The sequence below is a fragment of the Rana temporaria genome, chromosome 11 (genome assembly GCF_905171775.1).
Source record: "Rana temporaria chromosome 11, aRanTem1.1, whole genome shotgun sequence".
NCBI lineage: Eukaryota > Metazoa > Chordata > Amphibia > Anura > Ranidae > Rana > Rana temporaria.
Window position 1 is genome coordinate 14,888,313 of NC_053499.1, and position 15,952 is coordinate 14,904,264.

At 43.3% G+C, this 15,952-nt stretch overlaps 1 protein-coding gene across 2 annotated transcripts in view; it reads left to right on the top strand.

Annotated features, from left to right (window-relative positions):
* Positions 1–15,952, top strand: part of LRRC4C (leucine rich repeat containing 4C) — a 356,194-nt gene that overhangs the window by 185,297 nt on the left and 154,945 nt on the right. The gene's annotated exons all lie outside the window — the stretch shown is intronic.

Genomic DNA, 15,952 nt, shown 5'->3' on the forward strand with positions numbered 1-15,952 from the left:
GGTCTGGGAGTGCTTTATACTGGGGGGATGGGGTGCTTTATACTGGGGGAATATGGGAACTTCATAATGCAGATGAAGGTGCTTTATACTAGAAATGTGGTGCTTAATACTGGGAATAAGGGTGCTTCATACTGGGAATAGGGGTGCTTCATTTCTTGCAGCCTTTACATTCAATAAGTGTGCTTCTCTTTTATTTGTAGCCTGTGAGGGTTTTAACCCTTGCTGCTCCCCCTACACCTGTAGGCTGCACTGCATTGGTAATACATGTATGGCAGAAACACTGCAGATGATCATTAGCACAGAGCCTCAGAATAGTGGGGTAGTTGTAACTGTGCCCCCTCCCCTCTCCCCTTGTCTGCCAGTCTTCCAGGGAGGATGGGCAGTGGATGGCAAGGCTGAAATTACCATAGCTAGCAACAGTGCCCAGTTGTAGTTGAGCATAGAACTGCAAAAGGTGCCAGTTCAGATTTTAATGGGTTTTGGGCAGATGCAACCTATAGGGTAATATGTCCTGAGTTATACTGAATGGATTGATGTGTGTGAGTATACACACACACACACACACACACACACAAACGTATCCCTCTCTTATTTTCATATATACAGGAATAATAAAGGTATCTAGCATAATGTAGTACTCTCTCTCTCTCTCTCTCTCTCTCTCTCTCTCTCTCTCTCTCTCTCTCTCTCTCTCTCTATATATATATATATATATATATATATATATATATATATATATATATATATAGTATATATACTGTGTACCTGGTGTGAGGTAGGATATATCTATCTCTCACTTTCACTCTCCCTTTCATCTCTCTCTATTTCTTTTTACCTCTCTCTCTATATACTGTATACATTCTATGTATCTAGTGTCATGTAGTATTATATGAATTTAGTGTAATCTAGTATCTACCTCTCTCTTATTTATGTTATATTATATTAACATATGGTTTGTACTTTTGCACTTTTAATTGTATTTATACTCATTTCATTCAGTAACAAATGACATAAACAAAGATAGATAGATAGATAGATAGATAGATAGATAGATAGATAGATAGATAGATAGATAGATAGATAGATAGATAGATAGATAGATGCCAAGGGATTGAATTGCCTTGGAAATAAATTGCCTTTAAAAAAAAAAGAAGAAAACTGTCTGAATTTTTCACGTCATTCATGATTTGTAAGCTGGACGTTGTACAGTTTTTCCTAGCTGCATGCTGTTGACTGTAAGAAACCATTGACCCGGTGCCATGTAGAAAATCCTAAGAGATTAAAGAATTTGTAGCTGGCACCCATTCTGAAAGAGCCCGCTTCCTAATAGGTGGTGGAATGCAGCGAGGGAGTAAGCCTTTTTTGTTGCCATTTCCATTGTGCAACTCGAGATCAGCATTCCTGAGGTTGACATGCACCCCCCCCCCCCAAGAGGACCCTTTTAATTTGGCCTTTGTGCTGGAGCTCCCTCCTGCCTTTGCTCTTTCCTCTCAGAGCAGCGTGTGAACTGAATTCATTTGTTGTGTTGCAGGACGAGGCAAGGGTTGCAGGGTTGGGGACCCAGCTTGGATAGTCTGGTCCAATTTGGTCCACACCAATGAATTATTGTTGTAGTATATTGTGTAATTTCAGGGGCAAGCCTTTATGGGGTAATTACTGCAGTGACCAGCGGCATCCGTCTTAACAGAACACTGGGGGGGTCATGTCTATGCATTAACATAAACGTTGCCTGGGTTTAAAGAATGCATAAGATTTATGAGGCAGAATTGACATTTTTCACATGGCCCCGATTTGGCCAAAAGCCAGTACCTGGGGCACGAGTGGGCCGCATTGACCGACCATTCTTAGCATAATGAGTGGAAACTCTCTCTTGGCCAGTCATTAATAAGTCATTTGGTTTGCATGTTGAAGAGCATTAGTCTTGATAGAGAAATGCCATGTTAGAGGTATTTGGTATTGTTTTTAAAAAAATAAAAAAACACTGGCCTATAAAAACTGTTACATTGTTGTAATGCATCTTATTAAATGTAACAAATTGTTGCTTGTATTTACTTACAAAGGGAGAGTTAGGCCTCTTTCACACGGAGCGGACCTTTTTTGTGTCCGCTCCGTGTGTGTCCGGCGGCTCAGCGGGGATCATCCATAATCCCCGCTGAGCTGTCAGCGGATAGGGCGGTCCCTGCACACTGTGCAGAGGCCGCCCTGTCTCTTCTCTGCTCTCCCCTATGGGGAATCGGATGAAGACGGACCGTCTGTCTGTCTACATCCGATCCCTTCTGTTGGACGGAAGAAAACCATAGGGTTTTCTTCCGTCCGAAAAACCGGATCCTGACGGACGCGGATGGTTGCGGACGTTAGCGGATGCTCCATAGGGACTTGTAAAAAGCGGACGAACGGTCCGCTAATGTGAAAGGGGCCTTAATAATATGGGTTCCAGTACATTGTACTCTTACAAACTTTGCTAATGGTTTGCGGCTTTTGGTGGCATGTCATTGCTTTCTAAAATGATTTTGGTATCTAAGTAGATGGTTGGAAACTAATGAGGTATGGGGGCCCTCAACTGCAGCCCCTGACATAGCCAAAAGGTCTACAAAATGTTCTGTATAGGTAATATAGAGAGAACTGTCAGACTGTAGACATATAGGAGGAAATGATGGCCATAGACAGTAGACATGCTACAGGTTTGATTGGAGACTAAGGACATTCTCCAGAAGACAGTGAGAGACTGAGGACATGTTATGACCACTTTTCAAATGAATGTTCCCACTCCCATTATAGATTGCCACGGTCTAAAGGCTGCCCAGAAAGAACCAAGGGGCTCCATGTGGCTCTTGGGGCACAGGTAGAACACCAGGGGTCTTCAGAAAACATTTATTGTTAGGCCCCATACACACGACCGAGTTTCTCGGCAGAATTAAGCCATAAACTCGATCGGAGCCGTATTCTGCCGAGAAACCCGGTCGTCTGTACACTTTTGGCCGAGTTGCAAGAAGGCCATCTACAGAAAAAATAAATAGTTAGACATTGAGTACATACATGAGTCTAGAAAAGCTCATTCCTATTACCCATTTACAAAGCAATGCTTCTTCTGGGGTCCAAGGGCTGCATAAGAAGTATCGAAGGGCCTTATGTTGGAAGTTGGGCGTCAGAGGTCTACAGAAATAAAATTATTGTAAGAATTAGTTAGACATTGAGAGTCCAGGGACCTGTTACATGAGTCTAAAGGAGCTCATTGCTAATACCCCTTTACAAATCAATTCTCCTACTCTCACGTTAGATTGGGGGCATCCTAGGGCCACAGAAGAAGAATCAAAAGGCCATACATGTGCTCCTCAGGTTGCAGATTGGGCACCAGAGGTTTACAGAAAACATTAATTGTAGGCGTCAGCAAGACAGTGAGAGTCAAGGGACATGTTACATGAGTCTAGCAAAGCTCATTCCTATTACCTATGTACAAAGCAATGCTTCTTCTGGGGTCCAAGGGCTGCATAAGAAGTATTGAAGGGCCATATGTGGTCCTTAAGTTGAAAGTTGGCTGTCAGAGGTCTACAGAAATAAAATTATTGTAAGAATTAGTTAGACATTGAGAGTCCAGGGATCTGTTACATGAGTCTAAAGGAGTTCATTGCTATTACCCCATTACAAATAAAGTCTCCCACTCTCACGTTAGATTGGTGGCATCCTAGGGCTACACAAGAAGAATCAAAAGACCACATGTGCTCCTCAGGTTGCAGGTTGGGCACCAGGGGTCTACAGAAATGTTTTATTGTGAGAATTAGTAAGACAATGAGAGCCCAGTGACATGTTACATGAGTCTAGAAGAGCTCATTACTATTAGACTTTCACAAATCAATGCTCATACTCCTTCTTTAGATTGCTGTGGTCCAAAGGCCACATAAGAAGAACCAACGGGCCACATTTTGAGAACTAGGGCTCTACTAAAAACATTTATTGTAAGAACTGGCAAGACAAAGAGAGACTAGGGGCATGTTACATGAGTCTAGCAGAGCTTGTTGCTTTTACCCCTTCACACATCAATGCTTCTACTGCGACTATAGATTGCTGGGGTCCAAGGGCCACATAAGAAAAACCAAAGGGCTACAGGCTGGGTACCAGAGATCTACTGAAAACATGTATTGTAAAAATTGGCAAGGCAATGAGAAACTAGGGACATGTTACATGAGTCTGGCAAAGCTTATTGCTATTACCCCTTTACAAACCAATGTTCCCACTCCCACTATAGAGTGCCGGGTCCAAGGGCCACATAGGAAGAACCAAAGGGCCACAGGTTGGGAAACAGGGGTCTACTGAAAACATTTATTGTAAGAATTGGCAAGACAATGAGAAACTAGGGATATGTTAAATGAGTCTAGCAGAGCTTCTTGCTATTGTCCCTTCACAAATGAATTTTCTGACTTCTACTGTAGATTGCTGGGGTCCAAGGGCCATATAAGAAAGGGGTCTATTGAAAACATTTATTGTAAGAACTGGCAAGATAATAAGAGACTATGGACATGTTACATAAGTCTAGCAGAGCTCGTTGCTTGTACCCCTTTACAAACCAATGCTCCCACTATAGGTTGCTGGGATCAAAGGGCTGCCCGAGAACTACCATTGGGCTGCATGAGGCTTCTAGGCTGCACGTTGGGCACAAGGTGTCTGCAGAAAGCATGAGACTGGGGACATGTTACATGAGTCTAGTAGAGCTAGTAGAGCGTGTTGATATTATCCCTTAACAAATCAATTCTACCACTCCTATTGTAGATTGCTGGGGTCCAAGGGCCATATAAGAAGAGGGGTCTATTAAAAACATGTATTGTAAGAAATGAAAGATAATAAGAGACTATGGACATGCTACATAAGTCTAGCAGAGCTTGACTTTCTACTGAAAAACATTTATAGTAAGAAATGGCAACACAGTAAGAGACTAGGAACATGCTAAATGAGTCTAGCAGAGCGTATTGCTTTTACCCCTTTCTAAACCAATGCTACCATTCCTACCAGGTGGGCCAAGGTTGGGCGCTTGGGGTCTGCAGAAAGCATTCATTGTAAGAATTAGCAAGATAATAAGACTGGCATATGTTACATGAGTCTAGTTGAGCTTGTTGCTATTACCTCTTCACAAACCAATGCTTCCATCCCTACTATAGATTCTAGGGATCCAAGGACTGTTCGAGAACTACCATAGGGCTGCATGTGGCCTCTGGGCCACAGGTTGGGCACCAGGGGTCTGCAGAAAGAATTCGTTATAGGAATTAGCAAGATATGAGACTGGGATATGTTACATAAGTCTAGTACAGCTTGTTGCTATTACCCCTTCAAAAATGAATGCTCCCACTCCTACTATAGATTGCTGGGGTCCAAGGGCCATATAAGAAGAGGAGTCTATTGAAAACATGTATTGTAAGAACTATGGACATGTTACATAAGTCTAACAGAGCTTGTTGCTGTTACCTCTTTAAAAAAACATGCTACTACTTCTACTATAGATTGTTGGGGTCCAAGGGCCACATAAAAAAGAGGTCTACTGAAAACATTTATGGTAAGAACCGGCAAGATAATAAGACTATGGACATTTTACATAAGTCTAGTAGAGCTTGTTGCTGTCACCCCTTTACAAACCAATTCTCCCACTCCCACTCTCACTATAGATTGCTGGGATTCAAGGACTGTCCAAGAACTACCATAGGGCTGCATGTGGCCTCTGTGCCACGGGTTGGGCACCAGGGGTCTGCAGAAAGCATTCTTTGTAAGCAAGGTAATGAGACTAGGACATGTTACATGAGTCTAGTTGAGCTTGTTGCTATTACCTCTTCACAAATCAATGCTTTTACTCGTACCATAGAATGCTGGGGTCCATGGGCCACCTAAGACAAACCAATTGACCATAGGTTGGGAACCAGTGGTCTACTGAAATCATTTATAGTAAGAAATGGCAACACCATAAGAGACTAGGGACAAGTTAAATGAGTCTAGCAGAGCTTATTGCTGTTACCCCTTTACAAATCAATGCTCCCATTCCTACTATAGATTGTTGGGATCCAAGGACTGTCCAAGATCTACCATAGGGCTGCATGTGACTTCTGGGCTACAGGTCGGGTACCAGGGGTCTGCAGAAAGCATTCATTATAGGAATTAGCAAGATAATGAGACTGGGATATGTTACATGTGTCTAGTACAGCTTGTTGCTATTACCCCTTCAAAAATCAATTCTCCCACTTCTACTATAGATTGTTGGGCTCCAAGGGCCATATAAGAAGAGGGGTCTATTGAAAACATGTATTGTAAGAACTGGAAAGATAATAAGAGACTATGGGCATGTTACATAAGTCTAGCAGAGCACATTTCTGTTACCCCTTAACAAATCAATGCTCCCACTCCCACTCTCACTATAGATGGCTGGGATCCAAGGACTGTCCAAGAACTACCACAGGGCTGCATGTGGCCTTTGGGCCAAGGTTGGGCACCAGGTGGGTCAAGGTTGGGCACCAGGGGTCTGCAGAAAGCATGCATTGTAAGAATTAGCAAGATAACGAGACTGGGGATATGTTACATGAGTCTAGTTGAGCTTGTTGCTATTACCTCTTTACAAATGAATGCTTTTACTCATACCATAGAATGCTGGGGTCCATGGGCCACATAAGAAGAGCCAATTGACCATAGGTTGGGAACCAGTGGTCTACTGAAAACATTTATAGTAAGAAATGGCAACACAGTAAGAGACTAGGGACATGCTAAATGAATCTAGCATAGCTTATTGCTGTTATCCCTTTACAAACCAATGCTCCCACTCCTACTATAGATTGTTGGGATCCAAGGACTGTCCAATAACTATCATAGGGCTACATGTGGCCTCTGGGTCACAGGTTGGGCACCAGGGGTCTGCAGAAAACATTAATTTTAAGAATTAGCAAGATGATGAGACTGAGATATGTTACATGAGTCTAGTTGAGCTTGTTGCTATTACCTCTTCACAAATCAATGCTTCTACTCGTACCATAGATTGCTGTGGTCCAAGGGCCACATAAAAGGGGTCTACTGAAAACATATATTGTAAGAACTGGCAAGATACTGTAATAAGAGACTATGGACATGTTACATAAGTCTATCAGGGCTCGCTGCTGTTACCCCTTTATAAACCAATGCTCCCACTCCCACTATAGATAGTTGAGATCCAAGGGCTGCCCAAGAACTACCATAGGGCTGCATGTGCCCTCTGTGCCACGGGTTGGGCACCAGGGGTCTGCAGAAAGCATTCTTTGTAAGCAAGGTAATGAGACTGGGACATGTTGCATGAGTCTAGTTGAGCTTGTTGCTATTACCTTTTCACAAATCAATGCTTTTACTCGTACCATAGAATGCTGGGGTCCATGGACCACATAAGATGAACCAGTTGACCATAGGTTGGGAACCAGTGGTCTACTGAAAACATTTATAGTAAGAAATGGCAACACAATAAGAGACTAGGGACAAGTTAAATGAGTCTAGCAGAGCTTATTCCTGTTACCCATTCACAAATCAATGCTCCCATTCCTACTATAGATTGTTGGGATCCAAGGACTGTCCAAGATCTACCATAGGGCTGCATGTGACTTCTGGGCTACAGGTTGGGCACCAGGGGTCTGCAGAAAGCATTTATTATAGGAATTAGCAAGAAAATGAGACTGGGATATGTTACATGAGTCTAGTACAGCTTGTTGCTATTACCCCTTCACAAATCAATTCTCCCACTCCTACTATAGATTGTTGGGCTCCAAGGGCCATATAATAAGAGGGGTCTATTGAAAACATGTATTGTAAGAACTGGAAAGATAATAAGAGACTATGGACATGTTACATAAGTCTAGCAGAGCTCGTTTCTGTTACCCCTTTACAAATCAATGCTCCCACTCCCACTCTCACTATAAATGGCTGGGATCCAAGGACTGTCCAAGAACTACCACAGGGCTGCATGTGGCCTCTGGGCCAAGGTTGGGCACCAGGTGGGCCAAGGTTGGGCACCAGGGGTCTGCAGAAAGCATTCATTGTAAGAATTAGCAAGGTAACGAAACTGGGATATGTTACATGAGTCTAGTTGAGCTTGTTGCTATTACCTCTTCACAAATGAATGCTTTTACTCGTACCATAGAATGCTGGGGTCCATGGGCCACATAAGAAGAGCCAATTGACCATAGGTTAGGAACCAGTGGTCTACTGAAAACATTTATAGTAAGAAATGGCAACACAGTAAGAGACTAGGGACATGCTAAATGAGTCTAGCATAGCTTATTGCTGTTACCCCTTTACAAACCAATGCTCCCACTCCTACTATAGATTGTTGGGATCCAAGGACTGTCCAAGAACTACCATAGGGCTGCATGTGGCCTCTGGGTCACAGGTTGGGCACCAGGGTCTGCAGAAAACATTCATTGTAAGAATTAGCTAATACATAGACACGCATACCTCCCAACTGTCCCTGATTTCGAGGGACTGTCCCTGATTTGGAGCAATGTCCCTCTGTCCCTCATTACTCCTCATTTGTCCCTCATTTTGGTCTGATCTATATTGATGTATATAAAATGCACTTTTTATCTATCAAAAAGTGTTTCTCAGTGCTAAACCTTTCATCTGACTTCTAAATTGTTGCATTCGTAAATTCCAAAAGCCAATATAAAGGATTAGTAGTGGTAAAAAAAAGCACTTGTGGGTTTAACCAATCTTGTTTTTTTGTACAATTCTCCTTTAAGGGGGCGTGGCAAGGGGTGTGTCCTATGCTTGAATACTTTTTCTGATAGGTGTCCCTCATTCCCGTCTCAAAAAGTTGGGAGGTATGGACACGTTCATTATCAAACTCTGACTTCCATTACCTACGGAGAGGCGTGGTTACTTAGCATAGCACTAGATCCTAGATAGCTAGTTTCCTTATCCACAGCAGGCCCATTCATTAAAAAAAATGACCACCCCATTCAATGTCATAGTACCAATTTCCCATAAGCCTAATTCAGAAATAATTTACAGTTACAGCTACGGCCACCCATCACAATCTATACACTGTACTAATCAGACACCAGCAAATTCTTATTGGCCTTGCCACTACAGAAGGAGCACTTCTTTTCTGAATAAGGCTAAAAGCATCCGTGGGCTTTTAAGAAACTGTCTGTTTAACACTTTGGGATATAATGCAGAATGTGGCTCCAAATGTGTGATGATGTCTTTACTAGCCGCAAGCAAAAACATGAGGCAGGTGCAAAAACAGCAAAAACCGTGCAATGCCTTACAGGACTGGATCATATCGTAGTTCCATTGTAACAGATGAATGCTGGGAAAATCTGTCTACATACCTGAAATTCACAAACCCTCGTGAAGTTGCTTAATGCATTGAGAATTCTGAACCGATAAAGGCCATGGTGTCTGTGCCCACCTGTGTGTCATATAAATGGAGAACGCAGCTTATGCTGGAGCAGAGCAAGGAATGCACCTTCTATAACAGGAGCTGTCTTTAATGTTGATTGGACCCTGGGCAAAAAATGTATTGGGACCTCCCCATGCAATTTTGCTCTCCACCTGCTCTGAGACATACAATATATAACAGCTAGACTTAAAATCAGTTTACTGTATCAGATCAGGCGGTGATTGCGATTGGTTGCTAGAGGTTACAGCATATCATTACCACTTACTGACTGGTGGCTAGAGGTTACAGCACACATAATGGCTCACTGATTACAGCACATAATTTCTTCTTGTTGATTGGTTGCTAGAGATTACTGTACAGTAATACTTCTCACTGATTGGTGGTTGCTAGAGGTTACAACACATCATCTCTTCACTACAGAGTGGTATGATATACACATAGATGCTGCCTTTATTTACATACCAATGCCACCAGCCTCGGCTATTTACATATGAATGATGCCGCTATTTACATATGAATGCTCCTGTCATTTACATGTGAATGACGATTATTTACATGTAAACACAGGGTCTGCAGGTGAGTCATCTGTACATAACAATAGGGTAGAGCTGGGCAGCATTAGTAGCAGCACTTCATACTGAGATATCAGGACACAGCACAGGACTAATGGCGCGTACACACGATCATTTGTCAGCATGAAAAAAAAACGTTGTTTATCAGCATGTCGAAAAAACGACGTTTTCTCAACTTCATCATTAAAACGACGTTGCCCACACACCATCGTTTAAAAAAAATGATCTAGCAAAGCGCGGTGACGTACAACACGTACAACGCCACTATAAAGGGGAAGTTCCATTCGCCTTTGGGCTGCTTTAGCTGATTCCGTGTTAGTAAAAGACGATTCGCGCTTTTCTGTCTGTTACAACGTGATGAATGTGCTTACTCCATTATGTACGGTAGTTTTACCAGAACGAGCGCTCCCGTCTCATAACTTCATTCTGAGCATGCGCAGGTTTTTTACGTCGTTTTAGCCCACACACGATCATTTTTTACAACTCAAAAAACGACATTGTTTAAAACGACGTTAAAAAATGCAGCATGTTCGAATTTTTTTTTTGTCGTTTTTCAGAACCTGAAAAATGATGTGAAGCCCACACACCATCATTTTAAATGACGTTTTTGAAAAACAAAAAAAAAAAAAAAATGCCGAAAAATGATCGTGTGTACGCGGCATAAAACTTCAAGGGATAAGGGAATTTAAACTGGGATAGTTGCCAAATGTGAGGCAGCTGCTTTGGGCCCCTTCAACAATGACAGGGCCCAGGGCAGCTTCCCCCTTTTCCCTGCCTTAAAGAAGGCCCTGGCTAAGCCCCACCCCCTTTCTATTGTAATGGCGTTTTTTTTATATAGCCAATTTAGATATAAAACGTGTGATCGTCTTTTCAACATTTGTTTTCAGTTTAAGGTTTCGGTTTCAGTTTTGAGGTTTCACAAGCTTTAGCTGTGCTTAATATGGGTGTAATATAAACAAAGTTAACGGTTAGTCAATGATTCCATCGATTGTGTGGTGCGCACGCAGCGGTGGCGATTCACACTTAGACGAATGATCGATTTATTTTCTGATTGGTCTGTTTTGATAGGAATATATAATCCTAGTAATATAGTCAACAACCTATTGGATCGATATGACACACATTGGAATGTAAAATATGATTGTAACTTACAATCATAAGCTATCGGTCACATCCTTGTTTCCACCATGTACTCTAATAATCCGATCAATTGAAATACAATCGTATTGATGAGCAAAGTATCTCGGTGATGTCGGATCAATGCACAACGATTGATCATTTTCCGTCCTGGCTGATAGACTCGGATTGATCGAATTCAGTCTAAATTGTCCAGAAGGGAAGGGCTGTTTGATTGTTTATGGATTTGATTGTTTTGATCGATTTACACACTGGTTGAATAACAAATATATATATATATATATATATATATATATATATATATATATATATATATATATATATACTGTATATATATATTGAGAAAAGTATTGGGACACCTGCCTTTACACGCAGATGAACTTTAATGACATTTTAATGGCATTCCAGCTTTAGTCTGTAGGGTTCAATATTGAGTTGGTCCACCCTTTGCAGCTATAGCAGCTTCAACTCTTCTAAGCAAGGTTCCATAAAGACATGGATGAGTGAGTTTGGGGTGGATGAACTTGACTGGCCTGCACACAGTCCTGACCCCCCAACATTTCGGAATGAATTAGAGTGGAGACTGCGAGCCAGGCCTTCTTGTCCAACATCAGTGCCTGACCTCACAAATGCTCTTCTGGAAGAATGGTCAAACATTCCCGTAGACACACTCCTAAACCTTGTGGACGGCCTTCCCAGAAGAGGTGAAGCTGTTATAGCAGCAAAGGGCGGGGCCAACGCAATATTGAACCCTACGGACTAAGACTGGGATCGCATTACAATACTGCATATACTCATACAATTCTATACATTTCCTTCCTTCCTTTTATCTAATTCTCTGTATCTATTTTCATACCACTATCATGGACAAATATCTTCTGATTTTTCTTTCTTTTTGATTTTCTTTCTCTTTTTCCTTCCTTCCTCTCTTGCTTTATCTATTTCCTTCCTTCCTTCCTTCCTTCCTTCCTTCCTTCCTTCCTTCCTTCCTTCCTTCCTTGCTTCCTTCCTATCTATCTACCTCTCTACATCACACTTCTTACCACTGTCATAGACACGTATCTTATGCTTCCTTCCTTCCTTTCATTCCTTCCTTAATTTCTCTCCCTCTCTTGCTCTATCTATCTATCTGCATTTATTTCCTTACCACTGTCAGATTCTGTGCTTCGTAGTGGTGCTGCCTACTTTAAAATATCTTTCCTTTCCTCTCTTTCCCCTTTTCTCTTTCCTTCTCCCTTCCTTTTCCTTTCCCTTTCACTTCCCTTCCATTCCCTTCCCATTTCCCTTTGGCCTAGTACACACGAGAGGATTTATCCGCGGAAACGGTCCGGAGGTCCGTTTCCGCGGATAAATCCTCTGGCGGATTTTGATCTCATGGTTGTGCTAACCATGAGATCAAAATCCCCGCGGAATTCCGTCCGCGGTGACGTGTCGCGCCGTCGCCGCGATGATGACGCGGCGACGTGCGCGACGCTGTGATATAAGGACTTCCACGCATGCGTCGAATCATTACGACGCATGCGAGGGATGGATTCGGACGGATTGATCCGGTGAGTCTGTACAGGCCAGCGGATCAATCCGTTGGACTGGATTCCAGCGGATAGATTTCTTAGCATGTTAAGAAATTTTGATCCGCTGGAAATCCATCCCCGGGGAAAAAAATCCACGGAAAAATATCCGCTGGATCGTACACACCAGGGGATCTATCCGCTGAAAGCGGTCCGCGGATCAATTCTAGCGGATCGATCCTCTCGTGTGTACGGGGCCTTTCTTTCTTTCTCTTCCCTTCCCTTTCCTTTCTTTTTCCCTTCTCTTCCCTTTTCTTTTTTTCCTTCCCTTCCCCTTTTCTTTCCCCTTCCCTGTCCTTTCCCTTTGCTTTCCCATCCCTTTCTCTTTCCCTTTCCTTTCCCTTCCTTTTCCCTTCCCTTCCTTTCCCTTTGCTTTCCTTTCCCTTCTCTTTCCATTTCCTTTCCCTTTCCTTTCCTTTCATTTTCTTTCCCTTCCGTTCCTCTCCCTTTCCTTTCCCTTCCCCTTTTCCTTCACTTTCCCTTTCCTTCCCTTTCCCTTCCCTATCCCTTTGCTTCCCCTCCCCTTCCCTTTCACTTTCCCTTTCCTTTCCTCAGTAGTATTCTGTGTGGTGTACTGTATACTGTGAGGCCCCGTACACACGACCGAACATGTCTGCTGAAACTGGTCCGCGGCCGTACGGACAGGTTTCCAGCGGACATTTGTCCAGCCGACCGTTTTCCAGCGGACAAACATTTCTTAGCATGCTAAGAAACATTTCCGCTGGAAGCCTGTCCGTCGGACATGTTCGGTCGTCTGTACAGACTCACCGTACATGTCCGCTCGGCCGCCATCCCTCGCATGCGTCGAAGTGATTCGACGAATGCGTGGAAGCATTGACCTTCCAGGGCCGCGCACGTCGCCGCAACGGCGTGGCCACGTCACCGCGTATCGTGTACGCGCGGATTTCTGTCTGATGGTGTGTACAACCATCAGACAAAAATCTCCGGGCGGACATGTCCGCTGAAAACGGTCCGGCGGACCTTTTTCAGCGGACAGTCTGTCCGTGTGTACGAGGCCTGAAACATACTCTAGAATACTCGTACAATTTCCAGTCTCAGTCGTTTCAGGATACAATGCCGATGTTTAGGAAGGAATGTAATGTACAGCACAGTATCTCTATAATGATGATATTACAATTACAGTGAATCTTTCTCAGTCCCAATCGCATAGATGAGATTCAATCGATGTACTTTTACTAATACCATGCTATTCACCAGCAGTGGAAAATGCGTTTTGGGCGCATTTTAATATAAAACGTGACTCCAGAGCGGAGGGAGGGCTGCTCAGGGTGGTCTGGACAGCCATCGTCCCCGGATGTCATTTTCAAGATGGCAGCGTGACAACAAATCTAGAATTTTGTCACATTCTTCTGGACAAGTTTGGGGGTGATTTGTCCGTCTGCTAGCAGGTTCCTTTCAGTCGTTCTTTCTACGGAACTTTTGTCTTCACGGTGAATATATTGTCGGCAGAAGTGCGATGCGGAAGCCCGGTTGGGGTTAACAAGGACCCCCAGGCGTAGCGAATCAGGAGGACCCTCGCACATTGACATACTGAAGAAGCAGTGAATGAGCTCAGTGCTTCAAAGGTCGCATGTGTCTCCAGATACAATGGCGGCTCTGTTTTCCGGGGACCCTGGTGAATGGGCATTGATAGTGGAGCTGAGTTTATAATGATCAGCGCCATCGTTTGTGAATGTGAAGATTATTCAGCGTGGGTTGTAATAACGGCAAAGCCTCTGCAGCAGAAATATAAGCGATATAATCACTGCTTCTCTGTATTACAACTTAAAGTGCTAATATAGCCCAAAAAATATATATATTGTATTACAGCTTACCAGTTTTTGGATGTGGTGGCTGCATTTGTTTTCTTTTTTATTTTAGGCTTTTTTTCTCTTTATTTTCACCCGGTGATCTGGTCAGTGAGGCCTTGTACACACGGCCAGACATGTCCGATGAAAACGGTCCGCGGACCGTTTTCATCGGACATGTCTGCTGGGTGAATTTGGTCTGATGTGTGTAAACACCATCAGACCAAATTCCCCGCGGACAGAGAACGCGGTGACGTAGATGACACCGACGTTCTCTGACGCGGAAGGTCAATGCTTCCACGCATGCGTCAAATCAATTCGACGCATGCGCGGGATTTCGGGCCGCTGGTTATACGTCATAACCAGCGGACATGTTCGATGAGTCATACTGACCATCGGACATATCCGACAGACAGCTTTCTATGCATGCTAAGAAACTTTTGTCCGCTGGAAACCTGTCCACTCGGCCAGGAATCCGGTCGATTCCGGTCGGACATGTCCGCGGAAACTGGTCCGCGGACCAGTTTCAGCAGACATGTTCGGTCGTGTGTACGAGGCCTTAGGCCTTCTCTTGTTTTTTTATTTTTTTATTTAAATTTTTTTGTGCATTACACCTGTAAGGGGCCCGATTGGTCCCCAGGGGCCCAGCTGGCCCTTCTCCCTGTGTTTTTTTATTTTTTTTTTGCATTACACCTGTAAGGGGCCAGATGGTCCCCAAGGCCCCTTACAGGCCCGGCTGGCCCCCCTCCCATTTTTATTTTTAAGCAATTGAACAGGTGTACCTAATAAAGTGTCCGGTGAGGGCACACACATATATATATATAGTATGTATCAGTATATACTCAGTTTTCAGTATGGCACTATGCAGTTGCTGTAAAAAATAAAAAATAAAAAAACAAGTTGTGCGTCAATAGATAAACGCATATTCCGTGAAACCCCAAATTAGATGTTGTCAAAACTCACAGATAACGGCATTAATAATGGATTGTATTTCTCTTCTAGCGGAGTGTATGGAGGTTTAGTCGGTGGATTGCTCGGTTGCTGCTTGATTTATTCTCCTTCTCTTTTCTTTTTTTCTTTTTTTTAAAGCTGAGATCATCTCCATAATACCGGATTATGCACATGAAGTGGCGTTGCTGTTTAAGTCTGAAGCTTCCATCCATATATTTAATTAGTGTTATTGAGGATATTTCCAGGAATAGGAGATTCTGCGTTGGCCACACCACCGTGCCTCGTGATGGGAAGGGAGGATATCCTACAGAATATATTTAGTTACCTAGATTGAAAAAAAGGCACCTAGTTCAGTGATCTCCAAACTGCCGCTCATGGACTGGATCCTCCCACTGACACCAATGATGGGGCACTATTCCTCCCACTAATGTCAATGATGGTGCACTATTCTTCCCAGATATACCAACGATGGTGCACTATTTCTTCCATTGACACCAATAGTGGGGGATAGTTCTTCCAACGGAT